General features: G+C 40.2%; 1 long non-coding RNA gene across 1 annotated transcript; it reads left to right on the top strand.

The window, feature by feature from the left end:
• Positions 1–15,861: 15,861 nt before the first annotated feature.
• LOC125697082 (uncharacterized) lies at positions 15,862–22,711 on the top strand. The gene is made up of 3 exons (XR_007378673.1): positions 15,862–16,000; positions 18,497–18,559; positions 19,567–22,711. It is a non-coding gene; the product is annotated as an uncharacterized LOC125697082 (long non-coding RNA).
• Positions 22,712–23,368: the final 657 nt, after the last annotated feature.

Here is a 23,368-nt window from a genome sequence, read left to right as displayed (position 1 = left end):
AAAACCTATTGTAGTATTTTACTTTGAGTTATTTTACTTATTTCATTTCATCATGAGAACTGTAAAGCTGTAAGATGGAAACTTGAGATCCCATTTTTCTCCCAGATAAATCCTGTGCTGCTACAGTGGCTGATCTAGCAGATAATTAAGTAGTTATGATAGCTTTGATAGTCTCCCCACCTCTTATGTCTTTTCAATGCTATGATCTCTAGCCCAAAGTATTGCAAAGATTCGAGCTTCTCTGTCTTTTAATCAAAGCATGGACACTGTATTTCTGCTTAAAACATTAAGTATACCCAAGATATAAATCCCTTCTCAGTCTCAAATGCTACTTCAACTAATGTAGATACTTTCCCTCTCAACATTTCATGCCATGATTTCTAAATAATATCTAAGAAACAAAGTCATCAGAGAGATTTTATGCACATATCGGACAGTGAAGAAAGGAAAAATTAAGTCATTTTCTCTGCAGAGGCAGAGCTCGGTGTGCTGGAACCATTTGGATCTTTTGGCCTTATATTCTGATATATAAGCTTTGCTGCTTGAGAAACATTTGCTTCATTTGCAAAAGATGGAGTTTACATTATCCTCTTTGCAGGGGCCAGTGTAAGATTTGTTATTCCCCACAGGCAACCTCTGAGGGGTTGCACTGAGCCGAATTTCTGTCTCCATTTCAGTTTTTCAATTTCCTTCAGGGATGCGGCTCCTTATTTCCATCTGCATGAGATGGAAACCTCCCCCAGGGTGGCAGGTGGATTTTTGCTCAGCAAGCAGGATTGCTACGAGGTGCCAAACACCGGGAACCATACATGCCATGAGGCTCCTGGCAGTCAGAGGGAAATGCGACAAACAATATGCTTTTGTTTTTAAAGGAAATATGTTGCTGTCTCTGCTGAGAAGCTGATTTTTTATTTTTTGTAAGCCATCAGCAACTGTCTTCAGTAACCATATGCTGAGCAGTCTGCACATCGTGTCACATCATGTCTCTCCTCCTCCAGCAGAAGTGATGGTAATAGCTTGAATAAGTCAATTTAAGGTGGAGTTCTTCTTTCTCCATGGAGTGAACTTTCCAATTTATTTTCTTTTCAGCCAAAAGCAAATATTCTTTCAAAATTTTATCCAAATTATTATTTCCCTAGAGATGTTCAAGAAACATGTAGATGTAGTACTTAGGGATGTGGTTTACTGAGCATGGTGGTGATGGGTTGATGGTTGGACTGGATTATTTTAGATGTCTTTTCCAATCTTAATGGTTCTGTGATTGTATTAGGGGGGCCCTCTTCACACTTCTGCTCCCTGTGTGTAAAAACTATCCTTACCTGAAAGGAACCTGAGATGTCAGGATCCCTTCCCCTATACATTGATTTGCCATCCTCTAACTGCAGCCAAATGAATAAGGAACACATTTGCAGCATCCCCCTTAAATTAATGTGCATGAATATATTGGTTATGGGAGAAAGTCCTGCACTGAAGAACGCTGTTTATGTTAGCATTTAATGGTTGTGAAAGGAGTTTTATCCCTGTCAATCTACCTGCAACAGTAACAACACTGAGACTGGAAATAATGGAAGGCGTCTAGTGTTTATGCCACACCAGATGCTCCTCTGGCTTTGTTGGCACAGGCTCTGCAGGTTTCCCAATAAATCCTACTCATCTGTAGATGAGAAGAGAGGATCTCTGAACTGGGGTTTTTCATTTTGGCTGGTAGAGACCTTGGGTAGTCACCTAATGGGCAGTGTGTTCATAAGTTGCTCTGCTTCACTTGAGCCATGTTTAATAGATGAGGACTTTGTTACTGAAACCCTACTGAAAGGAGACTCCACAGCTCTGTCTCCCAAAGCCTCACTGTCCTCACCACCAAGAAGAGCTTTTCCAAGGCTTGATTTTACTGCTTCAGCATTAATGTTGGTGTCTCTACTGTTACCTTGTGTGCCCTGGGACCTACCAACCCCATCTCACCTGTCTCTCCAGAAAGGTCTGCAGGTCCCGCATCACATTTGTAGCCTTGCAGAATTATGTTCCTTGCCCTGAAAGAACTGAAATCTTTAAAACATCTTTGTCTGTACAACTGAACTGGACTCAGTAATCAAGCTTGTCCCGATCTAGGCCCAAACTCTTGTGTTTATGCAACATTTATTTATTTGTCTTGCCCCTTGCTTCTCATTTGACTGAGAAAACACTCTTTGCTGAGTTTTTCCTTACAGCTCATGTTTCCCAGACCACTAACTGTTCTTCTGTTCTTACTTGTCCTTTCTTCTCTCAGTTTTTTTTCCTTTTCAATATGTTGTTCCTGACTGGCTGTGAGGCACTACTTTTAGCTTGTTCACTCTAGAAAGGAAGGATTATCAAATATTTTTGTCTTTCTTGTGACCTTTCCCTTTTATTTTTATCTTGGAATAAAGTTTACTTTCCCATATTACATTATAAGTTTTAGTTCTATGATCCATCCTAACCTGCAGATCCAGTTGCGACTGTTCTTACAAAAGGCAGATTTTTAAATTGACTTTGAATTATTTTTCCTCCTCTATTCCTCTTCTAATTTTGAGGCCATTTTGACAGTGATCCATTCCTCCAAAATGTGAGCAGCTCCTTCCAGCATTATATCATTCTGCAAATTTAATAAGGAGCAAACCTGTTCATTCATCCAGGCCATTAACATAGAATTGAATGCGACTGGACCAATATTTGACCCAAAAATCTACTTCTCCAAATACTTTTGCACCTCTCAACAGTTCCACCTAGATCACACCTCAGTAACTTGCTATGCAATTACTAGGATTTACATTATTTAGGGGAAAGGTGCTTATTTGCCTGTGCACTAGCTATACAAATGGGAGTTCCAGAAGCGAATATGAAACATGTAAAATGTCAGTTACCTTATGAAGGCCTTGAAAGCTTAGGATGCCAAGCACAGTGCAGGTGATGTTGAGGGCTCAACACCAAAAAACCCCACTGTAGCAAAAAAAGCTAATTGAAATGAACACTACTTGGCTTTTCTAGTGAGAAGAAAGAAAGAAATCTCACTGAGAAGCAAGTTTTCCCAAGATTAAATTCCAGAGAAACTCTCTCAAAAATTTGTGCAAACCAACCCCAAAGTTAAGTCTGAAGCATGGCAAGGAAGACTGCCTACTGCTAATTTACGAGACAGCTAGTACATTTTGCATGCCTCAGAGAGGCATCAACCATCTACACCACTCCCCAGATTTTGCTCTGAGGTGGCTTTGGTCTTAGCACTTTTCCCAGGTTCCCAGAATGGAAGGTGGTGGGACTGGGCCGTGCTTATCATCATTTACAACTTACTGTCTCAACATCTGAAAAATAAAAGATAATCTTTTGTGTTTCTAGGGCATAACCAGCTGCCTCAAAAACACATGCTGTTCCTCAAATATTGAAGGTTTTTTTTTTCCCCTACACTTGAAAAGCTGCGTTTTTCAAGAAAGATTGAGCATGAGTACTGATTTTCTTTTCTGGCCACAGCATTTAATCTCAAAGTAATGCCATCTAGCTTTGCAAACTAAACTGCAGGTCTCCTGTTTATTTTTTCCACTTCCTACCCAAAAACTTTAAAAGCAAAATCTCTTTATGCACTCATATCAAATAGTAATCAGTAACAACAACATTTTTCTGTTTGTTTTGCCCAGTGGATTGTTCAGGAACTGCATTCCAATCTCAACAATGCTCCCTCTGCTGTTTGTTGCAGCAGTCACACGAATTGAATTGACCTTTTGTTTACTTGTGTGGCACGATAACACGTGTCTCTGCTGTATTTCACACAGTGGGAGATCAGCATGGACTTTTCCAAGGTCAATCTTGCTGCTGAAGACCAATGGTGCTCCTGCTGGGAGGTGTCATAAGGTTTCTAGTCAAGCCTGTAGCAATGCAAACTTGTTAACTGGTGAGGAAGCTCGATCAGTTTAAGAGCATTTGACCAGTGAAGACCCTCACTGCCTCAAATTCATTTACTTCTCTACAGGGGGTAATAAGGAGAAAGAGGCTGTGACAGATGGATGTGAAAGAATCCATGAATTTGTCAATCCTACTATCAAAAAGGCAACAGGGGTGTAAAATGTCTCCTGGAAGTACATTTCAGCAGACTTAACCTGCAGTCTCAGATCTCAGCTCACCAGTCTGCTGGAGAAATTGGGATCTGACCCAAATTAATCTTTCATGCAGAGGAAAAGTCCATGCGAAGGACCTGGGGATTACCTTTACGCTCTCTAGAGTGTATTGCTAGTGAACATAATAGGAGGGTATATACTCTTGCTGTTCATTCGAGTTCAGTTTCAAAAGAGATAGAAAAATATTGAAGATACTGATATGCTGGGAAAAGGGAATGGGGTATGAGGGCCAATGGAAATGGCCACCATCCAGGGCTGTCACTGTGGAAAACGGGTGAGAGTGGGCCTTCTTGTAAGGTGCTGGTAGCCGAGGAACTGTCTGAAAGCAGCATTAGAGTGGCACTGTGCTGGAATTAACAATTTCTACCTTGTGATGCACCTGTGATAATTAGTCTCACCAATCAGGTTCTTAATTAATGCAGCTATTCTGATCATGGGCAAGTTTAGAAGTCTCTGCATTGTCTTCTACTGCACAGTAGACAAGCAGAGCACACTGATCCTGATTGGATTCATACTTATCAAAAGTGCTTATAAAATATTTTACATATGGGTACATGGAAGCAGAGGACAATATGGAGTTTTCAAGATTTTCAGTGGAAAGATCATGGATGATCCATGAATCTGGCTCACATGGTCACAAAACGTAGGTCATAATGTCACCCTGACACTGATGGTGTTACAGTGTTAAACAGAGCATTTAAATATTTAAATCTCATAAACTTCAAAAGAAACCTTGTTAGAAGGTGATCTCTGTAACCCTAGACTTTGCACTCCCATGTGACGTGATGTAGGAGGGTCCATATTTTGAGAGAGACATTGGAAGTTTATTTAAGGTCTAGATCTGCCTCTTTGGTAAAGGGAAGAACTGAGTAATGCCCACTAGGCATAGCGTCCTGAATTTGAAATCAATCATGGACTAATTGACTCCAGTTGTTACGGCTTTCTCTCAGGCCTTATAGCCAATAGCAGCTCAGATGGTTGAATCTGCTTCTCAGGCAAATGCTTCTCTGGCTTTGTACGAGCCTTTTTCTTAAATAAGGATCTCATGTGAGGCTTTATTCAATAAGCAGTTGAAATATTTCTCTATTTGATGATAGTGAAAATTGAAGGTGTCCAGTAAAGCAGCCGTAATTGTGTTTGGTGCTGTGATAATGAGTATAGTTAAGATTAAATTTGCTCTGCCTCTTTGTCCTCCACTCCAACTAATAAATGGTTAATTACCAGTTTCAAACACCCAGTGAAATTTGCTTGCTTGCACAAATCGCAGTGATCACCACATTGCCAGAAAGAAGTGTGATCCGGTAGTTTTTCAAGCCACGCCCTTATTCTTCCTTGATAAAGGGAATGGGAATTGGCAGTGTTGTTCTCTTTTATTGGGTGCTATGAACACAAGTGCAGCCACAACCCAAAGCAACTCAACCCACCTGATCCAGGCTTACTGGCCTTGGATGAAGGACCATGACTTCATGAGTGATGGGGCTGAGATGTGTACTTTGTTCTGACTGCTGTTCCCTGTGTTACAGAAGTGGGGTATTTTTGGAAGTCAGTACAAAACCACAATTCATTTGTTATCATCTTTATTTAAAGTGCTTGGTGTATCTTGAGGGAATCTCAGCCTTGCAATTTTCACAGCTTGGACCAGAAGCTGTCAAGCAAGCTGGCTGCATATGGTTGTTGTCTAGAGTGTATATTTCTCTCCCCATTAATGTGAACATCACAGTTAGAGTTTCTTTGTTTCTTTATTTATTAGGGATGTTGAAATGAACTGGATTGGTACAACCAGGGACAGGATATCAGTATTATGCTCCTATTGCAAAAAAAATAACAGCATCTTGCTATGTAAATGATGGCTGTATTACAAAGAGGAAGCAGTACCTTTCCATCATGTTTTGCTGTATGCCACTCCAAAACTCCAGCTGCTTTAAAAATATGAATAAAGAGTGTAATGATTAAAAAAACCCAACAACACAGAAGTATGAAGAAATATAGCAGAGCACAGAAAAAGTACAGCACAATTTCCATTTTGCAGCCTGTTCCTCTTCTCAGGCTTCACTCAAGGAAATAATATGCGGACAGGGGTTATTACCCATGATCGCTACCTCAAATTTAACAACCTCTCACTGCCAGACAAGGAAAGAGAAAGATCTGTCGGTGTCACCTGGGAAATCTGTGGCAAGTCGGGGTAGACTGATCTGCTGAACTCTGCCCTTTGTTGCACAAAAACTATTTGTGTGCAAAAAGATTTGCATCTTTTCTCTGTCCTAAGTCCTCGTAAAACAATTAGAATTATACCCTTTTCCTTGCAGCTGAAAGAGAAACCAGTCCAGAGCAACCTGCTTTCTCTTACAAATATTCCCCCTACTTCCAGAAATGCTGACAAACTGTATTCAGATTGAACAACTTTGGGAAAATTCATAATTAGGATGTGAAGTGTCTTGCTCCAATTTATAGGAGGGAGATGAAGTTCTTTTAATATCTGTATACCCGGTGTGAGATTAAGAAACAACGGTTCATATGTTGTTCCATCCAGTTTATTACCAAACCTAATCAGGGAGACGGGGAAGGGAAGGAGGGCGATAGAAAAGATGGAAAAGAAGCAGGAGTAAAGCGTAAAGCGGGGATAGTCACCAGCAGGATCCAGCAGCGGTCCCGTTGCACGGTGTTTGAATGTCCCGGGCAGAACGCAGCAGAAGACGGGGAGCAGCAGCGTGGCCGTCCTTGGGCAGCAGGCAGGTAGATGAGGAAGTCGAGGAGCCAATTCTTGAAGCAGCAACAGCGGTCAGGCAGCAGGCTCAGGAGAGTTCGACAGCATGCAGGAATCACCTCAATCTTCCGGAATCCCTCCTCTTCTTCAGGAGGAATCTGTTGCCAGAAATCCTCCGTTCTTCATGAGGAATCTGTTGTCAGAAACCTATCCTCATGGTTTTCAGTTCCTCTTTTATCCTTCTTGTTCTCCTGCCTACTGACAAGGATGGGCCTTGAGCAAGAGTCATTGAGTACCCTCTAAGATGGCCCATCATCCTGAGATAGGTCCACACAAAGGAGCACTTCACAGCCATTTAGCTGCAGTTCATCTCGCTCTCGTTGCCCCTGGCCTTGTCCATCTGCGTTCCCCCGGACAAAGGATTTCACAACCTTTGCCTAGGGCTTGTCTGGACTTGTCCATCTGTCTCCTTAAGACAAAGGTTTTCACGGTCCTTGCTCGGGACTTGTCTGGACTTGAACAAGTCCATCGGTGTTCCCAGCAAACTTTGGGACACAGACGTTGACAGAATAATATCTTACAGAGTAATATATCGGACCATAATATAACAGACCACAATCTAACAAGCGTGGGGCTTGGGAGTTGCTAGTGGAAGTGAAGACTGGGGTTACTTGCTTTCTCTCAGCCTTTTTTTTTTCATTTCTTGCATCCCCTGAACCACCCATCTATGCATCTCTTGTTCAGCAAAATATCTGATACAACAGAATTTCTGTAATTGGCCCATATATAGGAAGCAGAGAATGTTTCCCTTAGGGACAAAATTTGATCTGTAATCTATTTTTGTAATTAAAACCCCTAAAGAGCTCTAATATATACACAAAATGTATTTTATTACAGCCTTCCGTTGCCTCCTTGCTCTGCTGTGTTTCCATTCTGTCCCAGCACCTTTTGTAATGTAGAATGCTTCCACAAACCTTCATCATTACCAAAATGATAAAGCTGATAAACAAAAAATGAGGTATCATTACAATCTTGATAGCAGAGTATGGGAGCTGTCTTAGGATTAATGGCTCCTGCAATTACATCTTGATTGAGTGCAGTGATTAGGCTGCAACCCCCTTCTTGAGTATCATGTTGTGGGCATTTATCTGATGACTACACAAGTACTCATGAACATGCTGTGACCCAGTCTCTTGACAAAGGATTAGAAAATGCAAATGGAGGAATGTCTGCTTACATTTTGTTTATAATCTTTGGAAAGTGTCTTGCATTAGACGTGCGGCCAATCAGTAGGGAGTGAAAAAATTATTCAACATCTGTGCTTCAACAGCACCTTACCTTAAAAGAAATCTTAATCAATGCTGAGTCCTGAGCAAAAGTATTTTCTGTATTCCAAAGCTAGAAGCAGTTTTTGTCCTAAAGAAATGCCAGTCTAAGGAGACCAGACAGGTGGAACTATTGTGAAGGTTTTCTTTGTGCAGGAGAATTGAGGCCCAGGAGCCCCCACATTACTCACAAGATCAAAGAATCATAGCATCATTTCAGCTGGAAGGGATCCTTAAAGGCCATCTATCATAGAATTCTATGATAGATCATAGAATCATAGAATCACCAAAGTTGGAAAAGAAAAAAAAAAATCTAGTTCTTCTTCTTCCCAGCAGTGAACAGGGACACCTGCAGCTCAGTCAGGTGTTCAGTGCCCCATCTAACCTGACCTTGAATGCTTCCAGGGATGGGGCATTCTCCACCTCTCTGAGCTGTTCCAGTGTTTCACCACCCTTATTTTAAAAAGTTTTTCCTTACAACCAATCTAAATCTGCCTCCTTCTTTTAGTCTGAAACCATTTCCTCTTGTCATATCAAAGATGCTAGGGCAGAGCTGAGGGCAGAATCCATTTCTTCTCATTTTAAAGGAGTGCTGAGAGGTGTTTGAATTCAGCAGGGTGAACTGATGTATGCATGCTGCCACCTACCAGTGCTAGATCCTGGCTCCATTTGCTCTCTCTGGGCTGGATCTGCCTTCTTTGACCTTATTTCAGGTGTGTTATGATTTTCTCTCTCCCATATCTATAGAGCAGGTCAAGTCCTCCCAGTCCTAAGCATTATGAAGGCTGAGCTGCTTACTGCCCTTCTTTAGATACTACAGCAGGGTTCTATCAGACACCATAGGAGATCGTTTTAAAAGAACTCTTGGCTACCTGAACCTCTTGCCACTCTGGCCTGAGCCAGAGATAATGCAGTGCATAGGTATTTTTCTAGTCATTCTGATGCACTTTGGATTAGGCTGGAGGTTTTCAAGAAAACGGTGTACGTGGCCATATACTGAGGGACATGAACTAAAGTGGTCACCGGCATGGGTTGAACTGGATATCTTATTGGTTTTTCCAACCTTCTTGATTTTATGATATTTTTTCCATTTCTGTGCTCTTTCCTCTGCTGTCAGTGTTATTCTGAAGAAGCATCATGTTTTAGAAAACGGATAGTTCTTAGAGAAATAAAGAGCGAAAGAAACAAGTTATTAGCTTGGGGAGAGGGAGGAAAGATTTAAAGAGGTGAAGATGTTGACTAACAATTCAGTTCTTCCCTCTGGGCTGGTGTCATTGAGGTCCAGATGGCACCCGAGCATCTCAGATGCTGGAGCAAAGACCCTCAGCTCAGACTGTTCATCACGCTGCAGATTAGAGAGCAGCTGCACAGAGGAGGGTGTCTATAACCTTGTTGCTACAGCTGCTTCCTGCTGGAGCCTGCGATGTGCCCGCTGCTTGGGTAAAGGTTAACTCATGCTGGGGAGTTTTAATTATCTATTACCTACCCAGAGGGAACTAACTACCTTAAATAGACCAAGGCTAAAGGCTTAATTTCCTGGCTTTTCTCAGAGTGTTTTTGAGAGAGATTTGTACGTTAATCAAACTTGGGATGAAACAAGAGAAGTAGAATGTCAGTGATACGTTCACTGGGGAAGGAGACCCCAGGTTACGCAGATCCACCAGCAATGCATCTAAATAAAGTCAGGGAGAGTATCACTGGCTACCACACTTCAATTATTATCGCGGTGATTGATAATGTGGTTGCTCAGCTAATGTGCAGACATGTGTGGTCCGGAGGTCAGTGGCACAGCTGCTGGGATGGAGAGCCATGCTGCTGCAATGTGATGGGCTGATGCCTCGTGGTCTGTTACACAGCTCTTGTAAATCAAGATTTATTTGGATTACGAGTGCTCAGTTTCTGTATGGTTCTGTGTGGAGCAGCTCTGCAGTTTTTATTCTGCTGTTTGTGCAATTTCAAGCTTTCCAAGAAAGGTTGCTAACTTTACGGCCATTTCTCTTTAGTAATACAGATAACTCTCACTGTTGAGGGGTTGAGCCATGGTTGAGCCTTTTCTTTAGCTTTAAATGAAATTTAAATTTCAGAAAAGAAATAGAATGGATTTATCTATATGCATCAGAAAAACAGTAACATAAAAGTCAGTTTGTATGTGACTGGTTTTACTCCAGAGAAACAAAACATGATTTAATGAGTGATTTGGAGAGGGAGGTGGTGCAGTGAGATTTCTTGTAGTTCACTCTCTGAGGTGCCGTGGGCAGGGCAGAAAGAGGTGGAGGAATTTGATTTCAGTGCTGGATATTCTGTAATGATGAAGGAAACTATGCAGCATACTAAAACATTATCACTACTAAAGACACCTTTCAGCACTGATGATCTTCTGTTTTATTCCAATAGTTCAGCACTCACAATTACAGATTTAGCCAGTGACTGAGAAGCATGAAGCTGGTGTAATGAGCATAATATATAATGGAAGAGCAGGAAACAGGTATTCACTGTTGAGAAAATAAATGAACTCCATTCCCTTCTGTTCTCATAGCCACCGTTATCATATCCAAGTGCTGCACCTGTGCTTGGGCTGCAAGAATTGTTTTAGTACTAAAGAAGAGAGGAAAAGCAGAAGAAACACATGGATTTTGGTAAAAAATGCTAGATGCAGTGCAGAGTTTTTGCCAAAGCAGAATCTGTAATTAGCACCTTCTTAATAATCACATCGTAGTCAATAACAGGGATATGAAATAAGATTTGTCCCTGAGTTTTGATTTGTCGTGGCACAATGTCTAGATGTGCCCCTTGCTGTTAACATTACACGGAAAAACCTTTTATCTTCCTTCTTAAATTTCCCCTCCAGATGTTTTGAGACCTAATATGTTTAGGGCAAGATCTTACGGTACTAAATTATTCAGGCTTAAATCACATAAAAGTAGAAGATTAGGCAGTTTTAAAGGCAAGTAGAAATCTAAATTCCAGCTTTATTTATTGTCACATAGGGAACAAATTTGATACTGCTTTACTGCATTGTTCTATAAATATTGACTAAAGTATTGCTGTACAAGGAAGCATGTAAATTATTACTCAGTCCTCTGAAGACAGAAAGGGAGAATCTTTCATTCCTTTCACTGTATTGCCAGTATCTGAGAAGTCATCTGATCTGAGAAGAGACATCTTACAAGTAATTTACTGTATTTTTGCCTTCTGTCCCATGGGCTATGCTACAAGAATAAGTGTCAGCTACTATCCTCAATCTTCATTTCTCTTAGATTATTACATCCTCTTTTCTAAGGTGCTCTTCAGTGTAATCATTATACCAGTTTGTCTCTGCAGAAAGCCTGAATGGTGTCACTTACATTAATGACCTCGGTTGCTTCTTTCATCTAGAGGTCTTGTGTTTTTTTTTTTTTTTTTTTTTGTTTGTTTGTTTTTTTGTTTTTTGTTTTTTCTGTTCCTGGAAGTGAAAGGAGAAGCCAAGAGGAGGTTTGCCTCTACTGTATTTTTACACAGTGAACAGAGACCCACTTGTAATCTCTAGCAGGAAAAGGGCAGTATAATGGGAGGTTTTGGTCATCAAGAAACAGTTGCTGGACACAAGATATCCTGATGTTAGAAAGAATTTGAGCTGTAGAGGAGTTTCTAAAATGTTGAGAAGTGCATCTTTGTAGACTCTTCCATTCATACACTGGGCTCCCTGGTCTAAACATTATAAAATCTGACATCAGCATCAGATCAGGAAAATAGCCTTCTCTTCCTGGGTGGAATGTTGTGAACGTCCTTTTTAATAATGTGGGATTAAGCCAATACACAGTGATGCCTATTAAAAAATAGGGCATAGAAGTACATACAGTTTCGTGACAGTAGATCATCATGGGTCCAGATGTTCATTACAAATCAAAGAAGAATATCTTGGTGGAAACAAAAAAATGATACCCATCACCCTCTTGAGAATCTGCCACTTAGTGCTTAATTGCTGTAAATTGTACTGACATTCAGCATTTCAGCTACTGGAAGGATAAACTTTATGAAATGATAGTCCTCCTCACCCTGAAACACAGGTGCCCTTGGGTGAGACCTCCTGGCTGTTTGAAACAATGCAGTGGCACTGAATGAGAAGGGAGGGATAAAACTTAGCCCTCCTCAATGACAAGTACAAGGACGATTTTAAGTGGCTAGAAAATAGTAATACTCTACCAATACTCTTTTCTTAAGACATAAAAAAAAATTTAACACTTCTAGGAAAATGTCTTAATGATTATAGATGGGGGAATCTTTGTGTTACGTTCAATTGAAACATTGAGTACCTTTGTCCCAAGAGAAAAAATATCAGTCATGGACAGGATTCACAAACGAGGGCATGAAACCCAGCTGACAAACCGCAGGTATCTCCCCTCAGTGAGCGTGTCAGCAGGACAACTTAGATTTAAAAAATCATTAAAATGCCCCCTTGGGCTCTTTTATTGAATGAATGTTATTTCATGACTGAGTGCTCAAAAATGTGCCAACTGTTGGTTCACAATTAAAGGTCTTTGTCTCCCAAAACTGTTAAAACAGAAACTAAATGTGTGTGATTTTTCTAACGGGGTTCACAGCAAGATGGGAATGTCTCCTCCCTGGCCAGGACTTTGCTTTTCAGAAGTTTGTCTTACAACCAAATGAGAGAGCAGAGAATGACGGAGAAAAAAGGCAAAAGGAAAGCAGAAAGATACCTATAGGGTGTGACCGGTATGATGACATCATAGCCATGATAGATTGTAAGGCTGAACATGGATATAATGCCAGGATAAAATCAGGACAAATTTGCATGCTGTTGCATCCTTTGTTAGTAATAGCCAAAGGTGATTTTGCATGATTGTTGCTGAATTCCATGCAATAACAATCCTATCTTTTCCTGCATGAGAGTTCTGATACTGGGAAAATATTATTAGCAAAAACCTTCTCATGAAGACTTTTCCCAGGGAGTGCTTCTCATTTTGCAAAGCTGCATGTAATGAAGAGATTCAACCAGCTTGGAGGAAAGTCAGATCAAAAAGCATATAAAATGATCCCCTTCAGAAACTGGAGGCCCTGCGGTTACAGTTTGGAGCAAGGAGACTCTGATTCCTTCAGTGCACTCAACAGGTTGCTCCTTGTTTTCCTCTGCTGTGAGAAAAATAGGGAGCACAAGAGCTCCCTTCTGGCTGGAGGGGGTGATAGTGAGGTGTACTGTACTGAGAACACACATTTGTTTTAGGCAGAAACAGAGTGGTCCTATTGCAGCTTTGAGCTAAAGGCTCGTGTTCCCTACAGCTCTGAAGGCCAAAGGGGTTGACCCTGCCAATGAGGGAGAAAGGGAATGTTGGCTTGGCTAAGACCAGTAAAAGAGGAGAGCTTATGCCAGCGTTTATGGCTAATTTGGGTGTGAGGTATTTATCTCCTCTGTTGCATCTGGGTTGCAGTCCTCCCACATGTCATGGCAAATGTCGTGGCAGAGTCTATGCAGTTTCTGGGATCTTCTCATTAACTTAGAAAATAATGGCGTTGTTTGTTTGTTTGTTTTTTAAAGTTTTGTTTTATATTTATTTTTATTTGGGGAATACAATATTCTGTTCTACTTAATTTTATTCTGCTTTGCTCTACTCTATTCCTTCATGTCATGGTTACCCCTGAAGGCACTCTGTGCCACCCCATACTAAATGTATCACATGCCCTACTGATCTCAGTAGCTAAATTTACCATGGAATGTAAAGAGAGATGTAACACATATCCAACCTCAGCTTGAGGCATTCTCTGTCCCTCACATACAGCGACTTCTCACCCAGAAAAGTGCAGTACCTCAGTGAGTTTAACTGGACTCCATGGATGTGGATACCTGGAGTCTGAACTCAGAGTCAAAGCAGCACTTTGTTCTCAAGAGCAGTTGGTGTGAGATCAAGCCATGATGCAGCACGAAGGTTTATGATGGCACCTTAATGGGAGAAAAGGAGAGAGCCCTAGCCTGTATTTCAGGGAATAAAAGGACTAAAACAACCAAGGGAAATCCTCCAAATAAGATGAAAAGTGGAAGACATTCTACTGAACATCACACACGCACAAATGGCTATAGTGTACTGGGCTATAAAGCAAAAAAGCAACAATGAAAGTAGTAGGTTTGGAGCATGCTGTTAGTAGCTCAGGCCTGTCTTTGATCTTTTTCATTTCCAGAATGGCATCTCCACAGTCCCTTCAGATGTGTAACAGCCAGGATAGACTACCCTGCTCGTACAATCCGCATCTGCTATGGCATGTCTGCATCATGCAACCCCTGAGCTACCTGCACTACCTGCATCATGTACAGGTGCAGGTACTGACTGGGTTTCAGAGAAGACAGAGCTGCTCTTGCGCAGCCACAGAGCTGATGCAGTTCACAAATCAATTGCTCCTTCCTCTTCTGCAGCATGCAGGGTGATGTCAGTATATGCTCAGCTTCCCCTGGCCTTCTTTTTCCAGAGCTAGTTCATGTGCTGTAACAAAGCCAAATGTGTCTTTTTCTTTCCCTTTTTCCCTGTGTGATTCAGTTAATACATATTCCAAATTTGGTTTTGTTCCCATAGTTTCCCTGGGATTTCAATGCTCGTGCCATTAGTTGAGCTGGCACTTGCCCAGATCTGATACTTTGAAGTTCCTCATTTGCTGTGCTTGCACAGTGCAGTTTTAAGAGATGTGGTGCTTGCTCCCAGTATCTCTTCAGAACAGTGCCACATTTCACAGGCACTGGCAAAAGGAAGCCTTTAACACAGCAGCCAGTCTCTGGCTGAAAGCCTAAGCCCTGGTCATTCTTTTCATGGCACTCTCTGGACCTAGACCACCAGCTCTCCCAAACCCTTCTGAAGTTGCTCACTGCCCAACCATATTTAGGGCTTGTAGCACTACTTCAAAAGCTTCCTCCAATGGGAAGCATATGAAAAATACTTCTGCTTTTCCATGCTACTGTGTTGACTTTTATATTCAATCAGCTCCACTGAGCCATTTTCTCTGTCATTCATTTAACAGCCTGCAGAGGAGATCATTTAAGCAACCAGCTGAGCTTTGCTCTGAGCAAGCAAGGAAGCTAGAGCCACACCAGGAGCACCCTGCAAGGCCAGTGCTTGATTAATTTCAGCTGGCTTTAATTAAAAAATATTCCTTCTTTAGTTAATTACATATTTTATGAGAAGTGGATATGGTTATCTGAAACCGAACATGGGATGGTGTTTCTGTCATCTCATCAGTTTAGGGTATATGAGGTCTGGGAATCATGACAGCATTAGGAAATAAATGGATACAGAAACATTCTTCCACCAGCAACTATTGGGATTTGCAATTAAATTAATGTACGAATCTACTCCAGTGTATCATGGATGATATGTGTCATCTCTCATATTACATGCTATCTCTTTTTCTGTTAGTTACATTTTACTTTTACTATAGTGCTCTGAGTAGAAAAGAGAATTATTCAAAAGAAAGGTATAGGTGTGGAACATCTGAAACAGATATGCTTTTAGATATATTATTTTCAAAGCATTAAAGTGTTTTGCCTTTTGCTTCTGAAAGAAGTGTCTCTGTTCAAGAAGTGCTGAGTCTTCTCTTCTTTTGGCGATCAAGAGATTTTAAACCAGCTTTCATTGTTGCTCAGATACCAGGTTCTCTGCATCAAGAGTAATTGCTGAAGATTTGACCATATTTAGGGGAGGATAACAACATAAATGCTCTTCATCTGTAGCAAATGTATACATATCAGCTGTTGCTATGAGCAGCTTGAATGTGAGGCTGAGTCCTCAGTGTCTCTGCTGAAGTTATTGCTGTCTTTACACAAACAAATACTTTAAGGCTTCTGTTGTAGAGTCCTAGAGGAGCCTGCCTAAAAGGTAAGAATCTTACATGCTTAGAGCTGGAAAAAACTTTTTTCACAGTTTTCAATCTGGTTGGCAAACTACAACAGGTGGGTGATAGAACTGAAACAGGATGGGGAAGGAGGGGCAGCAAACCAAATGCGGTCACTGGGAGAGCAGGAATCCCGTGGATTGCTGACTGCTTGTTCTCCCTAGATTCTAAATATGCCTCTGTGCAGCATATGCAGACTGTAGAAAACTACAAATCTCTGCTTTATGACTCTGAATCTTAGCTGTGAATTGAATAATTTACAGTACTGAACGGTGAAATGGCACAAAGCACTTTGTGCGTGGAGGTAAATGAAAGCCTTGTATGAGGCAGTTGCTTTGTAAAGGAAGGGTGTGGGGAAGTCAAGAGCGAGTCAGAGACCAAATAACCTCAACAGTGATGTGCTCAAGCTTCACTGAACAAACAACAGAATGATTTGATCTCTTTTCCAATAAGCTTTACAAATATTGGTGCATTGTCTGAATGTATTTTATACCAGCAAGCTAACAGGGTGTCAGGAATGGCAGCATCAGCTCTAGGACCCCTGTCTGCTCACTAGCTAAGTGCAGAGGCAGTAAATTTTACAGCATCTTTAATCTATATCTCCAATGTAAATAACACCTCGTGGGCTTTAAAAAAGGTGAAGTCCTTGACTTCTTTCAGTTTTAATCTGAGTATCTGATGCTTTCTGATGGATCCAACTCTCACTTCCCAATTTTTAAATTATTTAACTGATTCAATAGAATCATAGAATCGCCAAGGTTGGGATAGACCTCCAAGCTGTCTTATCTTTTGCTTTTATAGCTAAATCAATTTTTAGGAGGCAAAATAAGCTATTCAGTGAATCACATCCAGAGTGGCCTACTTTTCCTTAGAGCCAGTTGCCAGTGATATAAAATAAAACTACTTTAGACTTTCTCATAAGTCAGAGGGGGTAAAGAGAGAAAAATGCAGGAATTACCAACCAGGAGCAGTGAGGGGTTATGTTGCCATTGTGATTTTACAGGGAAGACCTCCGTAGACAGTCACCTCTCTTGTATTTACAATGAGTGGTTGCCATTGCTGTGACTGTTCATTTCAGTATCTTTTGGAAATAAAGTACAAAAGTATGAAGTAATTTCAGACAATGCTCATACAAAGTTAAAATGTGTAGCGATTCCTTAAACCTGGGCTCAAAACCCTTCCCCAGGGGGAACATCCATGGATTTTGGTTCCATGAAAAGTGCTAGCAACATGCCTGCATTTTGAGAAACACGCAAAATGTGTGATGGTGATCAGGTTGTAATGTGAGGGTCTGCTTCATGAGACAATGATGTGGATGTTACTGGTCTCCTTTTCCTTTACAGTGGACTTTAGCCTTTTCCTAAAAGTCTGGAATCTGCTATAAGGCACTAGGGAGTGGTTCATCAGTAGCTGCCTGAAAGATGTGCATGATTCGTAGATGCTTCTGGACTAAGTTTCTATTTCAAGGCACTGGAATTGATGGCCTAACTTGTAGAGACACCTAAAATGAGTCAGACCTTTCATGCCTAAAGGAGGTCAAGAGAACAGAATAAGATTTACAAGTGCTCAATTGAGTAGTTGTTTTCCACTGCTAGCTATTTAGTCTTTTTGTTTTTCAGTTGAAAGTAAAAAGTTTCTCTTCAAAGTTTTAACTTTTCCTTGAAATCTTTCCAATATTCTTCAATATTCCCTCCAAGCCCCCCTTCCCCCAGCCCCCCCCCCTTTTTTTTTTTTTTTTAGAGAAATGAGGTGGGGAGAAATATTTGATGTCAGAATTTGGGCTATTGGGCCATACTGCTTTTCAAAATGAAAGGTTTATTAGGTTTATTTCTGAAATGAGTTCTACTGGGCCTTCAGTAGCATCCTCCAGTCCTGTTTTATATACACATTTGGAGACAGACTGCTTTAATAAGCATAAAAATTCCCAGGAAAATACCCAATTGTTGTATATACAAATTAAGAATTTGAGCAGAATTACTTGCTTTTAAATGAAGATGGATTTCAACTTGCTGTTTCCAATTAGAATAATAATAAACATTTCCCCTAATGATAACAATGGGCAGGAGTGTTAAAATAGAAATGCAAAAGCTTTTTCTTTTGGTACAGTATAAGTTACAGTATTATTAAATATATAATCAGCTCTTTACTGCTTGTGTTATTTTTGAGGCACTTAAATGAAAAGTTGATTTGTCTCTTATTAGACCTCAATAAATGGTTCTTTAATAGTCATAGGATATCTTAATACTTTACAGAATCATTGTCATTAAGTTGAACACAAGAGAGTGGACTTAAATAGAAGAGAAATGTGAAAACTCAATAAATCAGGATAATACAAGGTTTTCTTTGTTATGCTGAAATGCTTCTGCCTCTTAAACTGATTTTCAAAGGCCGAAGTTGCATAATCACTTTAGGGCTTGGTTATGCCTGCATGAATTAGTTGTTAGACTGTGGCCATTAAAAGACACTTCTCTTTTCTCTAGAGAAACTTGAGAATGGATTTTGCTGTGGCATTTGTGGACTTCTCTCCCTGAAACCGTGGCCAGGTAAGAAAAGCATAATAACTTCTTCATTATGGCAGCCTTTCTCATGTATGAAGGGTGAATGGAGAACACTTAGGTACGATACCTCACCCTTCCTTATTGATGTTCTGTACCATGTACCACTCATGGTTTATTTTTGCATCCACATGCATGATGCTCATGATGCTTTGTGAAAGGTAATAGATATACCTTAAAATGCTGAGATCTCAGAGAAATCTTAGAAACCATCGCTTACAAGCAGCGGGTGATAAAATTGCAGAAATGTGCAGGTTGGGGTTTTGGGTGCTGCCGAAGCTGTGCAGCCAGGGAACACACAGAGTGGTAAGCCAGTTTCTGCTCATTTAGAATATTAAGTATTGCATTTGCCCACGTTTGATCAGATTATTCATTCTTTCAAATGGCACTTCCATGGCCTGCTCAGCTCCTCACGTAAAAAGCTGGTTTGCTGGTGGAACCACAGACTTGCAATGCTTTGTCATGTCGGAGCTTGACAGTTAGCGACTCAGCTGAACCAGGATACAGAGTCCTGATCCATCTTGAGGAGAGCTTATTTACATAATGAGCTTGGGCCGGGGAGATAGAGATAGCAAGCAGAATCCGTGATAGTCTGAATGTAACAATTAAATCCTAATTGGAATTGCTGCACCTCTCCAGGTACTTTGCTACTTGCCTCAGATGGTATTGTGCATCAACAAGCCCTGCACACATCCTGCTTCTCTGAAATCTCTGTGGTTTCTTTTATTTGTTCAGTTAGAAACCTCCAGACTTGAAAGTTTTCTGCTTTTTCATAGCCAGTCAGCATTCAAATGAGCTGGAGATAAGGATGCATATGAAACCCTTGAGTTCCTGCTTTGCCCTGTATTTCTTGGTATTTAGTTGGTATTTACTTTTACAATTACTTGGTATTTATTGACTAGCAGGTGTATTTGCTTTATAGGCAAAAGGTGGGGAAAATAATAATAAAAAAAGACCCAGTAGCCATAGTAACAGAAAATATTCCATTTATGCAGGGTGTGCGTGCACGTGTGGTGATGACTATCAGAAGTCTTCCTGGAGTGGTTGCCAGGTTACTTACCCTGTAAATAGGAAAATACAGAGGCATAAAAATCCGTGAGCAGTGACATGGACCTCTGTTGGCTGGCTTAGCTCCAGATCAAAACTATCACATCTGGTGATTGTTGAATTTCTTCTGACTGTCTGTGTAAACGTTGCTCTTACATGTCTGCTTTCCCTCTGTTTCATTATTGACCAAATTTCCTGATACTGAGAACTTTGCTCCAAAGAAATGGGACAGATCTGGCTATTTTTGCATAAAGAAAAATATTATTGGCAGACAACTGTTGAGATTTTCCAAATCAAGGTTCTGACATGAAGACTCATGATTGCTTGAAAACTATCTCAGATTGAGATAAATTCAGACAGTGCGGGTCCACAAGGTTGTCCTCTGCCTGCTCAGAAAAGACTTGTGTAATGAAGCTTGGAGCTCTTACATATTTTTGGAACTGAAAGCACTGTGATGCATAATTAAATGTATATGTACAGTAACACTGTTCAGACAGTATAGACACTGAAGAAACTCGGGCTGGGAATCTTGCAGGATCAAGAATCAGAAGGGACTCTCAGTGGTCACTCTATTCTTCCTTCTGCTCCTCATGCATGAGTTTTCTATTTAAACTTTGTTTTAAAGATGACCTCCAATGCTGCAAACCTCAGTCCCCAGGCAGTCAAGGCCAATGCTTTGTTGTCATTAGAATATTTTCTTCTCATATCTAGCATGATCCTCCTGCTGCAATTTAATCTGGTTACTTGTCCTGCCCTCAATGGAGAACAAATTACTACCTCTTTTTGGAGTTGCTATTCTGGAACTCTGTAAAACACCCGTTTTCTGCCTTCTCTCTTCTGTATTGTAGACTGAGGAAAGCCAGTTTTAGTCTGTCCTCATGGGTTATTATATCTATATTGCTGTGCTGTATGCTCTTTAACACTGGTTTAAAAATCCTTTTTAATATGCTTTGCTCAAAACTGGACGCCCCTCTTCAGTCAAGACCTTGTCAGTAATTTGCCAAGGATGATCTGGCTTATGTACCACTGTGGAACATCCCTTTTTGCCCACCGCCTCAAGTTATTCACTCATGCTGACATGAACTGTGGCCACCTGATTTGTAAGAAGTTTGATCAATCAGGCTTGGTGAACTAACCAATCCCCTGTACTTTATTGAAAGACCCTTTGTAATGGCAGTGCAGAGCTTCACCGCAGCGGAATCTCCTTTTATTTTTGTACAATCAGCCTGGTTTTTATTCTCTAATTTCATTTGAAATAGGCTACAAGGAGAATTGAGGGACAGAGAGAGCATCGGATGTTATCTGATCAAATACAGAGAGATAAGTTTTGATCTCAATTATGTAAGTGTAGAAACAGATTTTTCTAGATTTATCATGGTGTAATAGAATTAAGTTTATTAAAATTAAAACAGCCACATTGAAAGCTAGTATTTGTACTACTTTACCAGTTTTAGGAGGATTACTGAATCGTCCTAGAAGATAGAATGTTTGTTCCTGGGGTACCAGAGAGATTTTTCTTCAGTTATCTGCATCCAATTACTTTTTTTTGTATTATACTTCCCTGCCTCTATCCCCTCAGTTCTCCTTCTCTTTTATTCTATTTGAGCAATTTATTCTTTTTCTAGTCTGGGTAGTAGCAATCTCTCTTTTGAAAATAAAAAGCAAAGAAATCAAAACACAGAAAAATTAAACAAAAGGCATTCTAGTTTGGAAGATTCTTCTCGTTAAATGTCGATGACTCATCAACATTGAAAACTAGAAATTTGCAGAATATTTTATCATCTCTGCTTGTCAATGGCAAGTACAATGTGTAAGCTAAAAAGAATTCCTGTGCTTTCTGAATTTTCAGTTCTAGGTACAGGAAAGACATGATAAAAGGAGTAATGAACTAGGGAAGAGTTGGAGAGAATTTAGATTAAAAGATAAATAGATTCTCTGCTAAATTATGCCTGACACCCAGGGAAGAAAAGTTTGTTGCTTCATAAATGATGACATGGCACTGAACAAAACTTCATGGAGGCTTTTTACCTAAATAATTACTCGTTACTGAATAGTGTGGCAGTTGGCTGATTGGAGGACTTAATGAGATGTTTTTGTGTGACTACCCTTAACTGTTTGTGGCAGTCAAGTTGTACAAATCATTTCAGTAATGCACATTTTAAGCTAATAGCAGACAATGTTATTCCCAATTAAGGTCACAGTTCCTGCTAACTTGACAGGTAATGTCAGGGCTGAAAGTCTGATGGGATAAAATTCTGGAGGGAAATGCTCTTGGATATGGAATTGTGAATCCCAGAGGATTATCAAGTCATGGCTGATGATTTAGGGTACACAAACTCATGAAGTGTTAGACTGATTTTTGCCTGCAGGATTAGATTATTTTACCATCTATAGGGAACCATCACACTTGCACCCCAATATGAAAACAAAGTTGATGGGCAGCAAAGCACATTAGCCTTGTTTATAGTCTTCCTCACAGTTCACCTTATTTCCTTGCTTGTTCACTTTGTCAGTGAGGCCAACAGAGAGGCTCTGCAGTATTATGATGCTGAAAAAAGGAATGTATGCCTTGTCAGACTTGATGCTTCTTACATAGAAGTTTGCACATATCTTATCCTCAAGTGTTGTTCCGCAGCTTCCTTCTTTGTAGGGGTGTAGGGATGCACCTAGCATCCCCGGACTGTATTTGAGAGTCTTCCACTTAGATATGTCACACACATCTTGCTCAATCAGGTGGTGTTAACTAGTTGCTATCACTGGGTTTGGATGCTCATGGAAGAAATCAGCTGGGTTGGAAAATATTAACTTTGACATTTATTTAAATTGCAGCTTGATTTTTATCTCCTTTTTTGAGGTTCAGTGAATTGCATTTGCTGTCAATTTAGTGTTAAAAATAGAACTTCATGTGAACTCTCAGTAGGTCTCTCTTTAATGATTATGTTACATACTTGTACACTGTACTCACTGTATATCAACTGGAGTTGAACTAAGCTACCCCTGTAGTATAAGACACGTGGAGCTTTATTGGAATAAAATAAAAATAACCTAAATGAAGAATAAATTCCAGCTTAATAACAGGAGGACTAACTAGTCTTCAGTGGACATGGATGTAACGTTTTTCACTAAAAATTCTTCCAGATAAAGTACACTCAGCACTGTTCAGTTAACTGAGAGGATTTCTTTCTATAAGTATTTTAAACAACAAAAAAAAGTGTAAATAATTAAAGCAACTTAAAATTTGCTAATTTATAAAGAACTGTCTTTGCTAGCCCTCGGAGTGTACCAGATTTTCTTAATGCTAAAACTTTATTGACTCCGTTGAGTTTTCATGGCAAAAAGCACCAGTAGATGAGATAAATATTGATGCTGTCAATGAAAGTCAGTTGACTAAAAGAAGTGGGGACCAGCTGCTTGTAAGAAAGGTTCAAGAAATGTTCTAAGATGTATCATATATTTAGTATTGTAGATATTATTAGCACAGACCCCTGTGCAGCTCCACCGTTCATTTCCCTCCCATGTAGGAATTCACCTTCAACTCCTAAACTTATCTTTTCAACTTCTTTTATGTTGGCTAGGTTTCCTGAAAGAATCCAATATGATCTCCTCAATTTACAGACTATTTAACCTTTTTCAAGAATATCAGCACAGAGAAAGAAGCAGCTTTTCACTGTGATTTCTACTAGTGTTGTGCCTCTGCCTCAAAATAAATTCCTTCAGGAATTGTACTTTCTGCTTTGATTGTGGTGGGAG

The sequence above is a fragment of the Lagopus muta genome, chromosome 8 (assembly GCF_023343835.1).
Source record: "Lagopus muta isolate bLagMut1 chromosome 8, bLagMut1 primary, whole genome shotgun sequence".
Taxonomy (NCBI): domain Eukaryota; kingdom Metazoa; phylum Chordata; class Aves; order Galliformes; family Phasianidae; genus Lagopus; species Lagopus muta.
Note: the sequence above shows the minus strand (reverse complement) of the source record. Positions and strands in the feature narration are given on the sequence as shown.